Source organism: Temnothorax nylanderi, unplaced genomic scaffold (genome assembly GCF_030848795.1).
Source record: "Temnothorax nylanderi isolate EJ_2023f unplaced genomic scaffold, tnyl_v1.0 TNYL_tig0019_pilon, whole genome shotgun sequence".
Taxonomy (NCBI): Eukaryota; Metazoa; Arthropoda; class Insecta; order Hymenoptera; family Formicidae; genus Temnothorax; species Temnothorax nylanderi.
In genome coordinates this window covers 2,004,058-2,017,532 of record NW_027249081.1, presented here as the reverse complement: position 1 = coordinate 2,017,532, position 13,475 = coordinate 2,004,058, and the positions used below count along the sequence as shown (strand labels likewise).

Below are 13,475 nucleotides of genomic sequence, written 5' to 3'. Positions count from 1 at the left end.
ATAATATGAAGAGCACCATTCACGCATTTTTTATTAATTCAGTCGTAACGCATTACGATTCGTATAATGACTGCGTGGGTATTTGTAGCAACGTTTGGGTGTACATACCCTAAATAGTAATGCGATGTATGACGATAATACAAGCATCGCGCACTGCGAACTCGAATAGCTATTATGTTACTTCGTTACGGCATCACTCCGCGACCCGCGTGCTGGACCGGGCGCTGGCACTGTGTCGCGACGGTAATAGCTTCTCGTTTCGGTCATGCGTTCAGCGTGTGTGCACATGCACTCCAACGTTGCTTTCTGCATTTAAGTGCCAAATAAACGCGTGAAATAATCCCCCATTCCCGGATGTGGACTCGTTGATATTAAATTCATCATTCTCGCGTTCCTTCCCGCATAGAACTCGCGGCGTACGTCTTCGGCGCGCGAGTGCCGCGTAGCCCTCTCATGGAATCTTTAATGATACCGCTAAACATCGCAGGGAGAGAGAGCCACTCTAATTATATTAACAATAAATAATACATAATGGAACGCTCTTTCTCTTTCTCTTCTCTCCTCTTTTCTCTTTCTCTCGCTCTCGCGCTCTCTCTCTTTCTCTCTCTCTCTCTCTCTCTCTCTCTCTCTCTCTCTCTCTCTCTCTCTCTCTCTCTCTCTCTCTCTCTCTCTCTCTCTCTCTCTCTCTCTCTCTCTCTCTCTCTCTCTCTCTCTCTCTCTCTCTCTCTCTCTCTCTCTCTCTCTCTCTCTCTCTCTCTCTCTCTCTCTCTCTCTCTCTCCTCTCTCTCTCTCTCTCTCTCTCTCTCTCTTCCTCTCTGGCCCGACGACGTCGTTATACGCGGGCTTTGTAATAATCCGCTTGGCGGAAGCTCGGAGTTTATACTCAGTACGCGTATGCGCTTTACCGATGCCCTCCACCAGCCCGCGTGCATTTCGCTACTTTATGCGCATATAAGTGGGAGATAACAAACGATGGATTGAGTCCACCATTATTCTGTATCGCGATTCTGCTATCTATTTATTCATCATTTGCTATTCCCGTTGCCTTCTTTCGCGTCGCCACTGCCATTTTTCCTCGGCAAAATATAACATAGAAAGCAGCATTTCAATTTTTTCAAACTGTCACAAAAAGAAATACTTGAAGAAATTGAATGAGTTAATAAGATCTATGTATCATATGGTATAACGAACAGCTAATCATGTTTCTGCTATATATTTTATCGATGTATTCAATATCTTTCATGTCGAAATTGAAGATTGTTTCTGATCGATATATTGAATAAGGCAAATAAACGTAAAAATGAAATTTTGAAGATTCGAATATTTTTTTAAAAGTATATCTTTAAGGATAGGATAACTCCGGTATTTACGCCGCGCGGGGTTTTACGCCGCAGATGTCAGAAAAAATAAAAGGAATGAAGGTACTTGCTCGCAATTATTCTGTTATGTGCCTTTATGCCATATTAGTATTGTGTTGTAATTTTAGTTCTTTACTGTTAATATTAACGAAACTTTCGTGAGTTGAATCGATTTCTCACCGTAGTAAGAAGCGCGATCTTGTGTTACGACCTACGTAAAATGATTACTGCAGGGAATGTAAAAGGTTTAATGGTTATTTTATAATACATATGTGTAGAGGGATAGAGTAAATGATGGAATACAGCAAAATACAAGTGCATGGCTCTTGTATTTTTTTGTTTAACTTAATATCTTGTATATCCCTAGAGAATCAAAAATAAAGTGAGATTTGTTGATCTCTGATGTTATTAACAAATTGATAAAAATATAAATAAATTCGATGTTGGGAAAAAGTAAAATAATGCTACAAAACTATGGATCGTAAAAAGAAATTTATTTTATTTACGAATTAAAAGTTAGTTTCACAAAAATCAAAACATATTAAACGCTGCAAATAAAATTAATCGATAGAATTATTTTTACAAATAAAATGTTTGATGATAATGAAAACGATATATGTGCATGTAAAAACACGCTTTTATATTGAATAATTTACAAATTATCATTTATTATCTATTTTATTGGAATCATATTATGAATATTTATTATTTTTCATTATTTATCAATTCATCTTTTAACTGTCGACGTTTACGTCGAATTTAACCGAGAAAAGTAACTAGAAGTTCTTTTGCCATGTATACTTTTGAGATAACTACCAAGACGATAACGAAAACTTTGCTACTAAGGAGCAACTCAAACTGCGACCGGAAAAGTTGCTACGATGTTGCCGGAAGAATGTATTTAGCATGGCTAATCGAGTTCTTCCGTAATCGATCGCGAGATGAGCAGTTCAGAGCCTCACCAAAGCAAAATAACAGATTCGTCTGCTACCTTTCTTTTACCGTTTTTAAAAAAGCATTTTATTTTATAAATGCTGATTTTATTATTACCCACGATAATAAGAACCTAAAATGCAGTTAACAAAGTAATTAATTAAACGTTTTAGAAATCACACAATAATATAAAAAAATTCTTTTATCACGGCACGTATTTCGGATGTACTTTCTGGATTCGGAGAAATACTCTTACCACTAAACCATTCAGACTCCGGCAATTGCCCGGGAAGCGAGTTGAAAGACTCGAGTTCGATTTCCGGTTCAATCGCCCGTGCATTGAAATTTTTCTCTCTCACATGTTTATCAAGTTTCTTTTTAAGGCTTCGCTCGCGAGAATAATTAAAAGAAATTGATATTTCTTTACCAGTTTGTTTGTTTTTCTTGTCTTGCCCCCTAAATCTCTCTAGTCGCGGCGAGAACACTGCTCTCGAACGTAATTTACACCACCGGGGAGTCGGTCGGGCGTCGTCGTCGTGTATCGACGGGAGGGCGGGTTCCGATGGCTGTCGCCGACAAGCCCGTTTACGTCCTCGAGATTGCACGAGTCGGATTTTCCCCTCGCAGGTCGTTTTTCGCCTGTGCACATCGACGTGCTGCTTTTTTAAGGTGACCTGACCCTCTTTTTTTTTTATTCTTTTTGCGAATCGCCAGGTAGAAAAAGAGGTCGTCCGGTAGATTGAGCTTGCCCGCGCTTCAACGTGAACATCCATATTCCTCGCCAGCTTGGCGTTGTTTTTACCGTGAATCGCGTGCACGGGATATCGGGCGGTGCAGATGTTTGGCGAACGGCGAGCGACTTCTAAAGATTGAAATAAGTTTCTCGGGTATCGAGGTTTAATTGAACATCATGTCTCTCTCAGGAGTTTCGAGTTTCGACATTAAATGCTACATCAACTGTCTTTCGAGGATCTGATAAAATACAAAGCGCTGAAAATTATTTGAAAGTCGAGAGAAGTCGAATTTCTTTTGGCTTCTTATTCTCTCAAATACCTGAACAAAAACAAGATTATTGCTATTCGTCGCCCAAACGTATCTTACCTATTTCAGCAATATGAGGGAATAATTATGTAGTCATTACATTTATGAATAAAATTTGTTTCTAATATATATAATATCTTGAATTTAGCTCGTATTGTTGGCCCATCATTCCCCCATATTGCTTTGCATAAAACGAGCCTGATACTTTAATAATCACCTATCTCATATTTATGCCAATATTTTCGAAATTAATGTCACCAGGGCGATCGAACGGCCGATCGTGATTCGCGACGCGCTCTATTTACGGGACACCCGGGGACGGCCGCGCAATTTCGTCGATATACGTCGTCGCCGCAATGAAGTTTTCCTTGCGAGATATAGTTACCGGCGCAATATTAACAGGACGGTTTTCCCGTCACGGAAGCGAGGCGGCGCGGCATGACAGAATGGCAGAAGCACGGAAGAAAAGGCGGAATTCCGGTGCGAGCCGGAATCCGGCGATAATTTGTCGCGGGATTACCATCGTCGTCCGACGGCGCGTGAAATAATAGTGTGCTCATAGTTTAATATGAAATAAATCCAGAGGTGCACACATACCTCATATACTCACACACTCCTGCATACTCTCTTTCTCTTTTTCTTTCGGCGACGTATCGGCAAGGAGAGATAATACCAGCGTAGCAGAATCCCCGGCATGATTCGCATAATATTACGATTTAATACGTTTTAATATGTTTTTGTTAAGCTCGAGCGGGTTATGTAGATAACGTAATTCGCGATTGCAGCCGGAAATGCTATAACGAAGCTATTACTCACGTTTTTCTTGAAAAGCGATGACCGGATAGGTAGAGTTAAAGATGTAATAAGCGGTGGACACAAAGTTCCTGAAATTTATTATGAGAAGCGCAAATTTAACTTTATCTGTACAATTATATTTCGTGTCACTATTGCATATCTATATTATAATGACAAATTCAGTTAACGAGCTCGTATAATCGATAAGCTGAGTTTTGATATCAGCATACAATTTATTTGAAATGCTCTGTACAGATATGAATTTATAAGGGTAGACATTTACTTTAGAGTAATTATTAATTAGCTTGTAACTCCTTGATAACTAATTAATAAAACGCGCGCAATCTCAAGAGAGGGCTTCTTCGAGATTAGGGTCTAAATTACGACTGAGGGTCGAGAGAAGAAGTCTGGTAAAGCCATCAAAAGTGGGAAAAGAGCCCGTAGGTTCGGTCCTCGGCAAAAGGAGGAGCGAAACTGCAACACGGGCGAGCCGGGAGAACGACCGAAACAGTGGCCTCGAATCCTCCGCGCGAAGGGGGATGAGCAGGGGTTGTGGCGTTTGCGCCGGCAGTCGTTGAGGAAAGGGTGCGTTGAGGAAAGGGGGGTGACCTGGCCCAAGTGGTAGGGATGTAGGTGTAGGTGGTGGTGTACAACGAGTGGGGGTGGATAGGGAAAAGGCGTGGAATTGGTGGAGGCAGTCAGTGGCTCGCCGCGCGCCACAACGACGGCCGGACATCGGCGTTGACTCTTTCCACTTGCCGAGCGTGTCGTCCGATCGCCCGAATGATCGATCCTTTTCCACTTGTTCCGCCGCCGCCGGTGATCTCATCGCCGCGTACATAGAGACCGTTTCTGCCATAGCGAAAGCAAGGATTCGTCACCCTTCCGTTTCTCGCTTACGCGTTCCGGAGTGTCCTCTTTTTTTTTAATGTGCTTCGTGGTACACAATTTGTTAATTACGTTGAACAAGGATTTCTGAGTGACCTCGATACGGGAACGATAATCGGATCGTGTGACATGAATAAAGCTCGATCGAGCACTGCAAATATCTTATCGAGGACTTCTCGACCTCGATAAGAAGCATATCTCGTTCAAGTTTTGCCCAGTTTTGTCGCCTTGATCGAGCGACGATCTTCGTTCAGCCGAGTGTGCTGGAGAGACGCTCTTGATGTTGCACCCCGTGATCAGTGAGGATTCATCTCGTGTGTGCTGAATTTTGTGCTGATGCGATTTCGACGGGCGGACACGTAATTGGAACGGCAGTGGTACTTTTTTGCGTGAACTCTCGCGTTGCTTCCGAAATTTACTTTCTCCGAAGTTAACGCGTGAAATTATTAAGACGAGATATCCTTGAAAGCGGATAGGATTTTACATAACGACGAAATATTAAGCGATATTAATTCTGCTACTCAAGCAGATAATTTATTATCTATTTGAATCGTAATGAAAGCTTGCGCACGCAAAAAAATATCTCACCTCGCTCGCGAGTGAATTTACATGTGCGGAAAATTCTTCCGGAAGTTTTTCTTCACGGTTCTATCCTCGATCATATAGATCCACATTCTCGCTGAGCGGTTCTTTAAATTTCGGGACTCGATACGGCGCGGCGGGCCGAATTAACTGTAGTGATGACAGTGTGAAAATAAGGGAGTGTCCGAGTGGAATTTTTATTCGTATGCGACACCCCGCGCCTGGATAACGAGCGCAGGGGTGCTGATTTCCTCGCCGATAATTGGCGCACGTGACACGTGTGTGACACGATAAAACGCCAAAAGGAAGGTAACGTAAACGGAAGCGAAGCGCGTGAGAGGAGAATTTTTCCTTCGTCGCGTCGGTTTATCCCACACGGTTTTTGCATGTGTGAAACGCCGAGTCACTGAAGCTGCTGGCAATTGCTCTGAAATGAGAAATGAGAAATCAGATATCGACACGACATATAAATCGAAATACGAAAATCTACAATTGAAGTATGTTCGTGGACGATCATCATGCTTTTCAAAGAAATCCTGTCTTGTAAATGCTATATGATTTAATTGCTAGAGGATGTAAGAGGCAATTACATATCGTGTATCTCAGTGCTCTTCTAAAAAGCACTTTTCTATAAGAATGTAAAATGATATTTTTTATAAGTATTCTCTTATTAAATATAAAATAAAAATATACTGGTAAAAGAGAGATGAGATATATAAATAAAAAATGTAGCGGATGGAAATAATAATATGAAATTAAAATAACATCTTATAATTTCGCTTGGCAATTGCTATTCAGCAATCCAAGGCAATTAATAAATTAATATTTGTTTCTCATTGCGCATAATCACAACCTGGGATTCAATTTGTATAAACAAGTTAGCATTATGCAATACAAATAGTAATTTAATATAGGTATAACGATTCCACAGAGAATCTCCAAGCTATGCAAAAATTAATAGAGCGCAATTACATTTCGTATAACTGTTCGATTTTAGTCGAGTCATACAGATCTCTCGTCGCAATTTTATTTTCGATTAACGTGACCGAGTTGCATCTGTTGCTTCGCGATTGCCGTAGAAATGATTCTCTGGTAAAGTACATTCGGAGTTCTCTTCCCAGTCGCATTAAGTTCAACCGACTTGTTCTAACCGGTTTAATAATCGGATTAGAAACGAAACTCTTGACTAATAAACACGCGTGCAATAATTATGCGATTTCGCGCTCGGGGTCGGGAATATATGGCGCATTCCCGCCGCGAATCATTATTCCCACATTGCTCTTTACGCGCCACCGTTTTATTTACGGCATATCCAGAAGAAAAGGAGAAGGAAGAAGAAGAAGTTGTTACTTCCGGACGTAAAACTGTTGCACCACGAGCGTAATGGAACTGCGACTGCGCGCGCGGACTATGTCGCCTCTCACCGGGAACAAGTCAAGCCCGCGTCGAAAGTTAAGCGAATTCCCGGAACATCGTAACGAGAAAACAGACGGAGCGTGAGCAAGAAACCGTCGTCCCTTTGTTTTCGCGGTTCGTACGAAATGTCGCGCCATTGTTGCGGCGGGTGGAAAAGCCGTCGGCGAAGCTCGAAGTATTTTCATGGGATAACATCGAAAGCGGAACTCCATAAAAGACGACGCCGGCTCTCCTCGTTGGAATATTTATTCTCTTGTTGCAAGTGTAAATCTTTCTCTCTTTTTCTTTCTCCTTCGCGAACGGCGCGGCGGTACCAGCCAGTAAAGTTTTCAGCAATTTACGGGATACAAATTGTTGAGAAACGAGAAGAAGAGTGGTTTTACATCTTTATCCAATTAGTATTACAGGAGGCTAATTGTTTGCGATTTTAGTATTATGAATAATTACAGAATGCGGCGATTACGTGTCGCGGCAATTCCCATGTCGCATTTCTATCTACGTTACACGGCTCTCTCGTGTAATATATTAGCGCTATTTTAGGGAATCATTGCTTGGATGTAAAACGTAGTAAATGTCGTTGCATTTCGACGGGAAATTCCTCCGGCGTATCCAGTAATAAAGCTCGTAATAAATGTCCGTAGTGAGCAAACCGAGGTAAAGACGAAGCTTTTCCACGTTCAATAAAACTAAAGTAGCGCGGCGATAAACGTCCAATAATCCCGTCTTTTCTCAGTCGTAATAAAGCGGGCCGTTCGGGAAAAGCGCGTTGGCATTTATGAAAAACGCCGTCGTCGGTACTCTTTCGGCGCAAAAAGAATGAGAGGAGCGAGAGATCGGGGAGGGGGGGGAGGGATGAAAAAAAAGAGAGGACGATTTCTCTTACTTGCCGTCATTTTCCCTGCTTGATATTATCCGGGAGTCTCGTCACGCGTGCGATCGAACGAACAAAACGTGTTCGATGAACACAATTGGTCGGTGTAACGATTTTTATGGCCAACTCTCGGAAGAACGATCAGCCAAATAAATTGCTGGCATGCGTGATAAAAAAAAAGCGTCTGCCATATAGGTGGCGGGAAAATGGGAATAGAAAAAAAGGGACGACCGGGATAGCAGTGGGATAGCAGAAGCCTAGCAAAAGCGACGGCGGGGTGGAGAGAGGGCGGAGAGATATCGCAGTTTGGGGCAAGTTTGGTAAAGTTGACGGGCGATATTACGGGGCGGGCGTGAAAAACGAGCGGGATATAAAAAAAATATCATCCCTGGTCCCTTTGTCCGCCCCCACGATCGAGGTCGGCGGGTCAACCACTTGATAAAAGCGAGAAGAAAAAAGAAGGAGAAATGCCGAGCCTGTTACGCCGCTCTAATTACACTGGTGGACACGGGCCGATGCGACAACAGACGATCGAAGTCACGACGCGATAATGACAACAATAGTGGCTTAACAACGAGTCGAGAGATTTGTGAAAATTGAATTGCGCAAAATCCGCAGCTGGAATTCGATGAAACGTATTTGAAGCCGACTTATCACGTGCTGAACGTTGCTTACCGATATAATATTCATGATGTTATATCGGCATACGTTTATCCGTCCTATATGCCGTCCGCCGAACGGCGCACAGCAGAAGAATTTTCAGCCCTGATATGCACGGTGCACGGTACATACGTATGTGTGTATAATTAAACTAATTGCGCGGCGCCAGCAGCGCTTTGCTTCATTATAGCGTTATGTAGCGGATGATTCTGACCGACCATACATCCGCGCTCAATCGAATATTGCTTTTATGACATTTGTTGTGCTAATTCGTTGCGTTTCTCGAATTACCAGTTTATCCTCCAACCTATATATCCGTAGACAAATGCACATACAATTTTATATCCGTGCGTGCAAAAGCAAATGTTAAATATCCAATAGTCCGATCAATGTTCCGTCACTATCCCAACCAAAATATTTTGACTAAATGCAGTGGTAATATGAGTTTTGTATTTCGATGACACTGTAGATTATAAAAAATGCTCGCAAAACATTTTTTTAACGATTATTTTTGTAACTGTCAAAATACAGAATATAGATAATAAATGTAGAATATTGTTTCTCTTGTTTGTTAAATCTATATTAAATAGAATGTTATCTCGAATTGATCACTTTCATAATGATTTAGTAAATAAAGAGACAGTAATGGGAATATTAATTCGATTCTATCCAATCATCGAGTTGAATTAAAGGTATTAGCGGAAAATGTCGTCCATCTAACAAGCTACGATTAGACCTCCTTTCCGCATCCTGTTGCGGCGACGTCCTTCGAATTGGGTCTCGTTATCCCACGCTTCAATATCTTGCGGTTGGCTGATACAAATACTTACGTATTTGTGCGGCTGCGCGGCTTGAAACTAATTCCGTGTTCGTGGGTTTGCCACAAACGTGCCAATTCGTATAGGAACTGATATTCGGATATGCAAATCGCCAATTGGTCGCCGATTCTTGCTTGAAAATCGGCAAGTAGCGCGAATTCGAGCAGCGCTTTGTACCTCGTCGAATATTCTCGTCGATGTGTTTGCATACGAGCGTGAAGCACATATACATATATATACATATACACATATATACTATGTATCTCACCCACTCACTCTCTCTCCCTCCCTTTTTTTTCTCACTCCTCTCACTCTTTGTCAACACAAGAGCATCGGAGTGGTTCGAATTCAGCCGCTTGTGAAATGCAATGAATTACAAAAAAGCTTGTGCCTCGCTGGTTTTGTAATTCGCCAAACATCTCTCTCTCTCTCTCTCTCTCTCTCTCTCTCTCTCTCTCTCTCTCTCTCTCTCTCTCTCTCTCTCTCTCTCTCTCTCTCTCTCTCTCTCTCTCTCTCTCTCTCTCTCTCTCTCTCTCTCTCTCTCTCTCTCTCTCTCTCTCTCTCTCTTTCTCTCTTTAACGCGGCTTGGTTTCGAATAGCGAGAAAAAAAGTACGCATGTAAATTAAACTAAGAAATCTACATTTCTCTTGTGCTCGCTGTGCGCGACTCAAGAGAACTGGGAGACGTATGTTACGGTTCAGGTACGTCTTTACGTTAATGATATATTGTGGGGCAAGTCTAAAGTTTCTCGACCCCTTTGAAAAGCTCTTTCTTATCCGGTCGTTCACTCGTTTTTCTGTATTACGACACCGCGCCGCGCATATAACACAATAATCTCCCGCAATGGGGGACGAGATCTGTCAGAGTCGAGAATGTACCGGAGATTGAACCGCGCTCGAATGAAGCCCGTTCTCGCGCGAGGTTTATTCAACAAACAACCAATCAGGATGCCCCCCCCCCACTCCCGGCGAACGATTTAAAAAGTTAATCCGTCAAAAGCAATTCCGTTTTTCTGTTCCTGTCACAACGCGCTATCGTCCGCTGCTCTTCGTAAACTTTCAATCGATTCCGCGCACCGTGCCGGAGTAAGCTAAATATTTATCAACGTGGCGGACGGAAAATGCGTTATTTAAATGCGGCGTTGCCTAAACGGATTGGCTGTGCGGCATCGACGTGTACGCGTGTTTTAGCGCGTACATGAGCGTGTCGCGCGGCCGGAAACGTTCCATGTCCGCGAAGTATCCATGCCGCGCGTCACGTTGAATTCGTCGTAAATTGAAAAACCGGATCAATCTGGCTATCGAATGAAAAAAAAAACTGTTAAAACTAACAATTAAAAACTGTTGAAACTATTAAAAGGGATGAGGTATCGTTTGCAGCTATTTGTAAACAGACATGGAAATTCATTCTAAGCCGCTTCTAGTGAAAAGCTAGAATCCTTTATAATCGACTTTGTCGCTGAAGATATCCGCAGAGACACCCGAACGAGAGGGTTGCAAGAGGGTGCACGGGAGGAAAAGCGCGGGGATAAATTTGTAAAGTTAATCCGACAAATTTCACGAGCAACGAGACCGGGATTTGCAAATTTGAACCGCTCGAGTTTCACGAGGATCGTAATTATTCCTGCTGGAGCGTCAAGACTGATTACAATAGCCGCGTGGTGGCTCTAATTCAACTGGATCTCCTTGAAGAGAATACCGTCCCGGGAACGACAGCCCGGCCGCCGCTAATTTCGTAACATCTCCCCCGTTAAATTATTCCATTTCGCGTTGTTATGTGTCCCGTTGTTCCGTGACCCTTTGAGAAGGTAAAGTAACGTCGCGATAAAATAAAAGTCGAAATAAAAGTCGTAACTTCTTGTGACGCGACGTTTGCGCATTCCCGGCATTGTTGACTCCGGGACACGGACGGAATTATTTAAATCGAATTCGGGCGACATTTCTCAAGCGGAGCGATCCTTTCCTCGTTGTAAATTTCTGGCGAATAATATATGTGTGCCGTGCCAACGGAATATTCAACGTTATACGGAAGTGAGGGAGATCGGAACTTTCGTCATATCCTCCCGAGCTGCAACTTACGGAGCGGGCGAGACGTGGGCCGGAAAAATCCTTGGGAACGTGAAGAAAGGTAGAGCGGCGGCCGGGAAGGAACGGCACGCCGGGGGGCGAGTCAGTGGGGCCAGGGGAATAACGAGAAGCGAGGAAACATGGAATGGAGATGAAAGAGCCGAATGAAAAAGAGTGTCTCGTGCACTCCAGAGACAACCGAGGAAGAAAGATGTCTCCGGCATGCTCGAGCGGCGACGACGGTGACGGCTAACCCGGGACTTTTAAATTCCACGAGCTTCCGCAGAATTGCGCCGAATGCTAGAAGGATACGCGAATACTCGTTCGTCATTTTTGGCTTCCGTAGGAAAGTCGGTTTTAATTAAATGTTTGCGGTCCGGCATGGGACGTCGCCGCGAGAATTACCTACCGCGCGTGGGTGCCCTCGTTGCGCAAACGACGGATGAATATGCGACGGAAATTTTCCCGGTGATATTTGGAAGCGCGCATGCAGAGATCCAAAGGATACACAGACGGTCCCAGAAGTCATTTGCTTCAGCGGTAGATCTTGCGACATATATTCAAAGATGAATTAAATGTGTATAAGAGCTAAATAGATTCTGCTCGCTGTAGTCGTAATATTATCCTGAGAATAATAATAATATTAGATATTTATCTGACTGTACGTAGACGATTCTATATCGATATTCTAGAATGATGACAATCAATCCCAAATCCTTTGGGAAGTTTATAAATGGATGAATTCCCTCCAGTCTCCGCGTGAATTCTCTACGTCAAATCATAAAGCAACGTCCGTCGTTCGTGTTTCCAGATACCTACTCGTTTCTCTATACAGGCTATCGAAAGGCCTTCGATGGATTGGTTGCTCAATGAATTGCGGAAAGACATCTTATTTGGGCAGAACCAGAGTTTACCCGACGGCAATCACGATTCTTTTTTTGTAAATTGTAATTTCTTTCAGCTTGGCGTTTTCACCACGGATAGACGCGGTCGGTATCCCTTCCGCTCGGCCGACAGGCGATGACCCCGGCGACGACGTTCCTAGAAATGTATGGTAACCGCATACGCCGTACGAGCTGGGACGGGTTACTATCTCGGAAGCAAGAATTCGCCGACAGATTTGTTTGCGGATCTAATTTGTGATTTAGATCGCGGAAGATATTTATGACCTGCGGCCCGTCGATATTCCTCGGGACACCTCGTTTTCGTATTTGCATGTCGGGATGAATAAATACGAGGGCGGGTTCGGGCGAATAGAAGCGCCACGAATAACTGGCCGTTCTCCTTCGCCGCGCGCTGCCGCAGCTGAATCCCTGGCGCAGGGATAAAGATAAATACGCGAGGTTCGACGAAGGAAATTAAATCTACGGAGCGTAAGAAGTTATATGCGTGGCATTTGCCAATTTTAGCAAAAAGACAGAAGTGAAAATTAAATCCAGATACAGCCAGGCATGTGCTCGAACATATTCAGATTTATTAATATCACGACCTTTTTATAGGAAGGTCTTCACCATTTTTATACATGTTTCTAAACTAACGAGTGCTATTTCTGCGCACGGTTTGTTAACTTTAAGTCTGCATTCGCCAATTTGAAATGAACGACTCAATCGAGATCGAATAGCAGCGCGTCAATGTCAAGTGAAAATATGGAGACGCCACGAAACTCCGTTTCCGAAGTAAGGCAGGCTTACACCTTTTTTTTTAGGGGAAACTTCTTCCTCTTTAATGTTACAAGTCTCTGCTGCCTCGAGTTTTGAAAGTTCATTCCTCCGCCCGTCTTGTTTCATGTCAGGGCTACCGAGATTGCAACCGAGAAGGAGGCGAGCTGTAAAGCCAAGTGGAAGTTTAATAACATTTCTATAAAACATACTTTACTCGAGAAAGTTTGTAATAATATTTACCGTGCGTTGCAGCTTAATTTATGTCGCATGTAGAACATCATTGGGTTCCTTAGGCGTTTCGTCGAAGCTCGTTAAGAAACTCCGAGCTTATTTTTTAATCGATCGCAATGAACAAAGCACAGAGCTAAAACGCACGTCAATTCAT

At 43.1% G+C, this 13,475-nt stretch overlaps 1 protein-coding gene across 11 annotated transcripts in view; it reads left to right on the top strand.

Annotated features, from left to right (window-relative positions):
• The first annotated feature begins 4,857 nt into the window (after positions 1 to 4,857).
• Dlg1 (discs large 1) overlaps positions 4,858 to 13,475 on the top strand; it is a 336,847-nt gene continuing 328,229 nt past the window's right edge. For 5 of the 11 annotated variants that reach the window (XM_071699797.1, XM_071699795.1, XM_071699793.1 and 2 more), the window contains exon 1: positions 4,859 to 5,906. The gene's annotated coding sequence lies outside the window, so the exon portion shown is untranslated. Of the gene's footprint in view, positions 5,907 to 13,475 lie in introns of all 11 variants that reach the window. The other 6 variants (XM_071699803.1, XM_071699792.1, XM_071699794.1 and 3 more) reach the window with 2 other exon arrangements.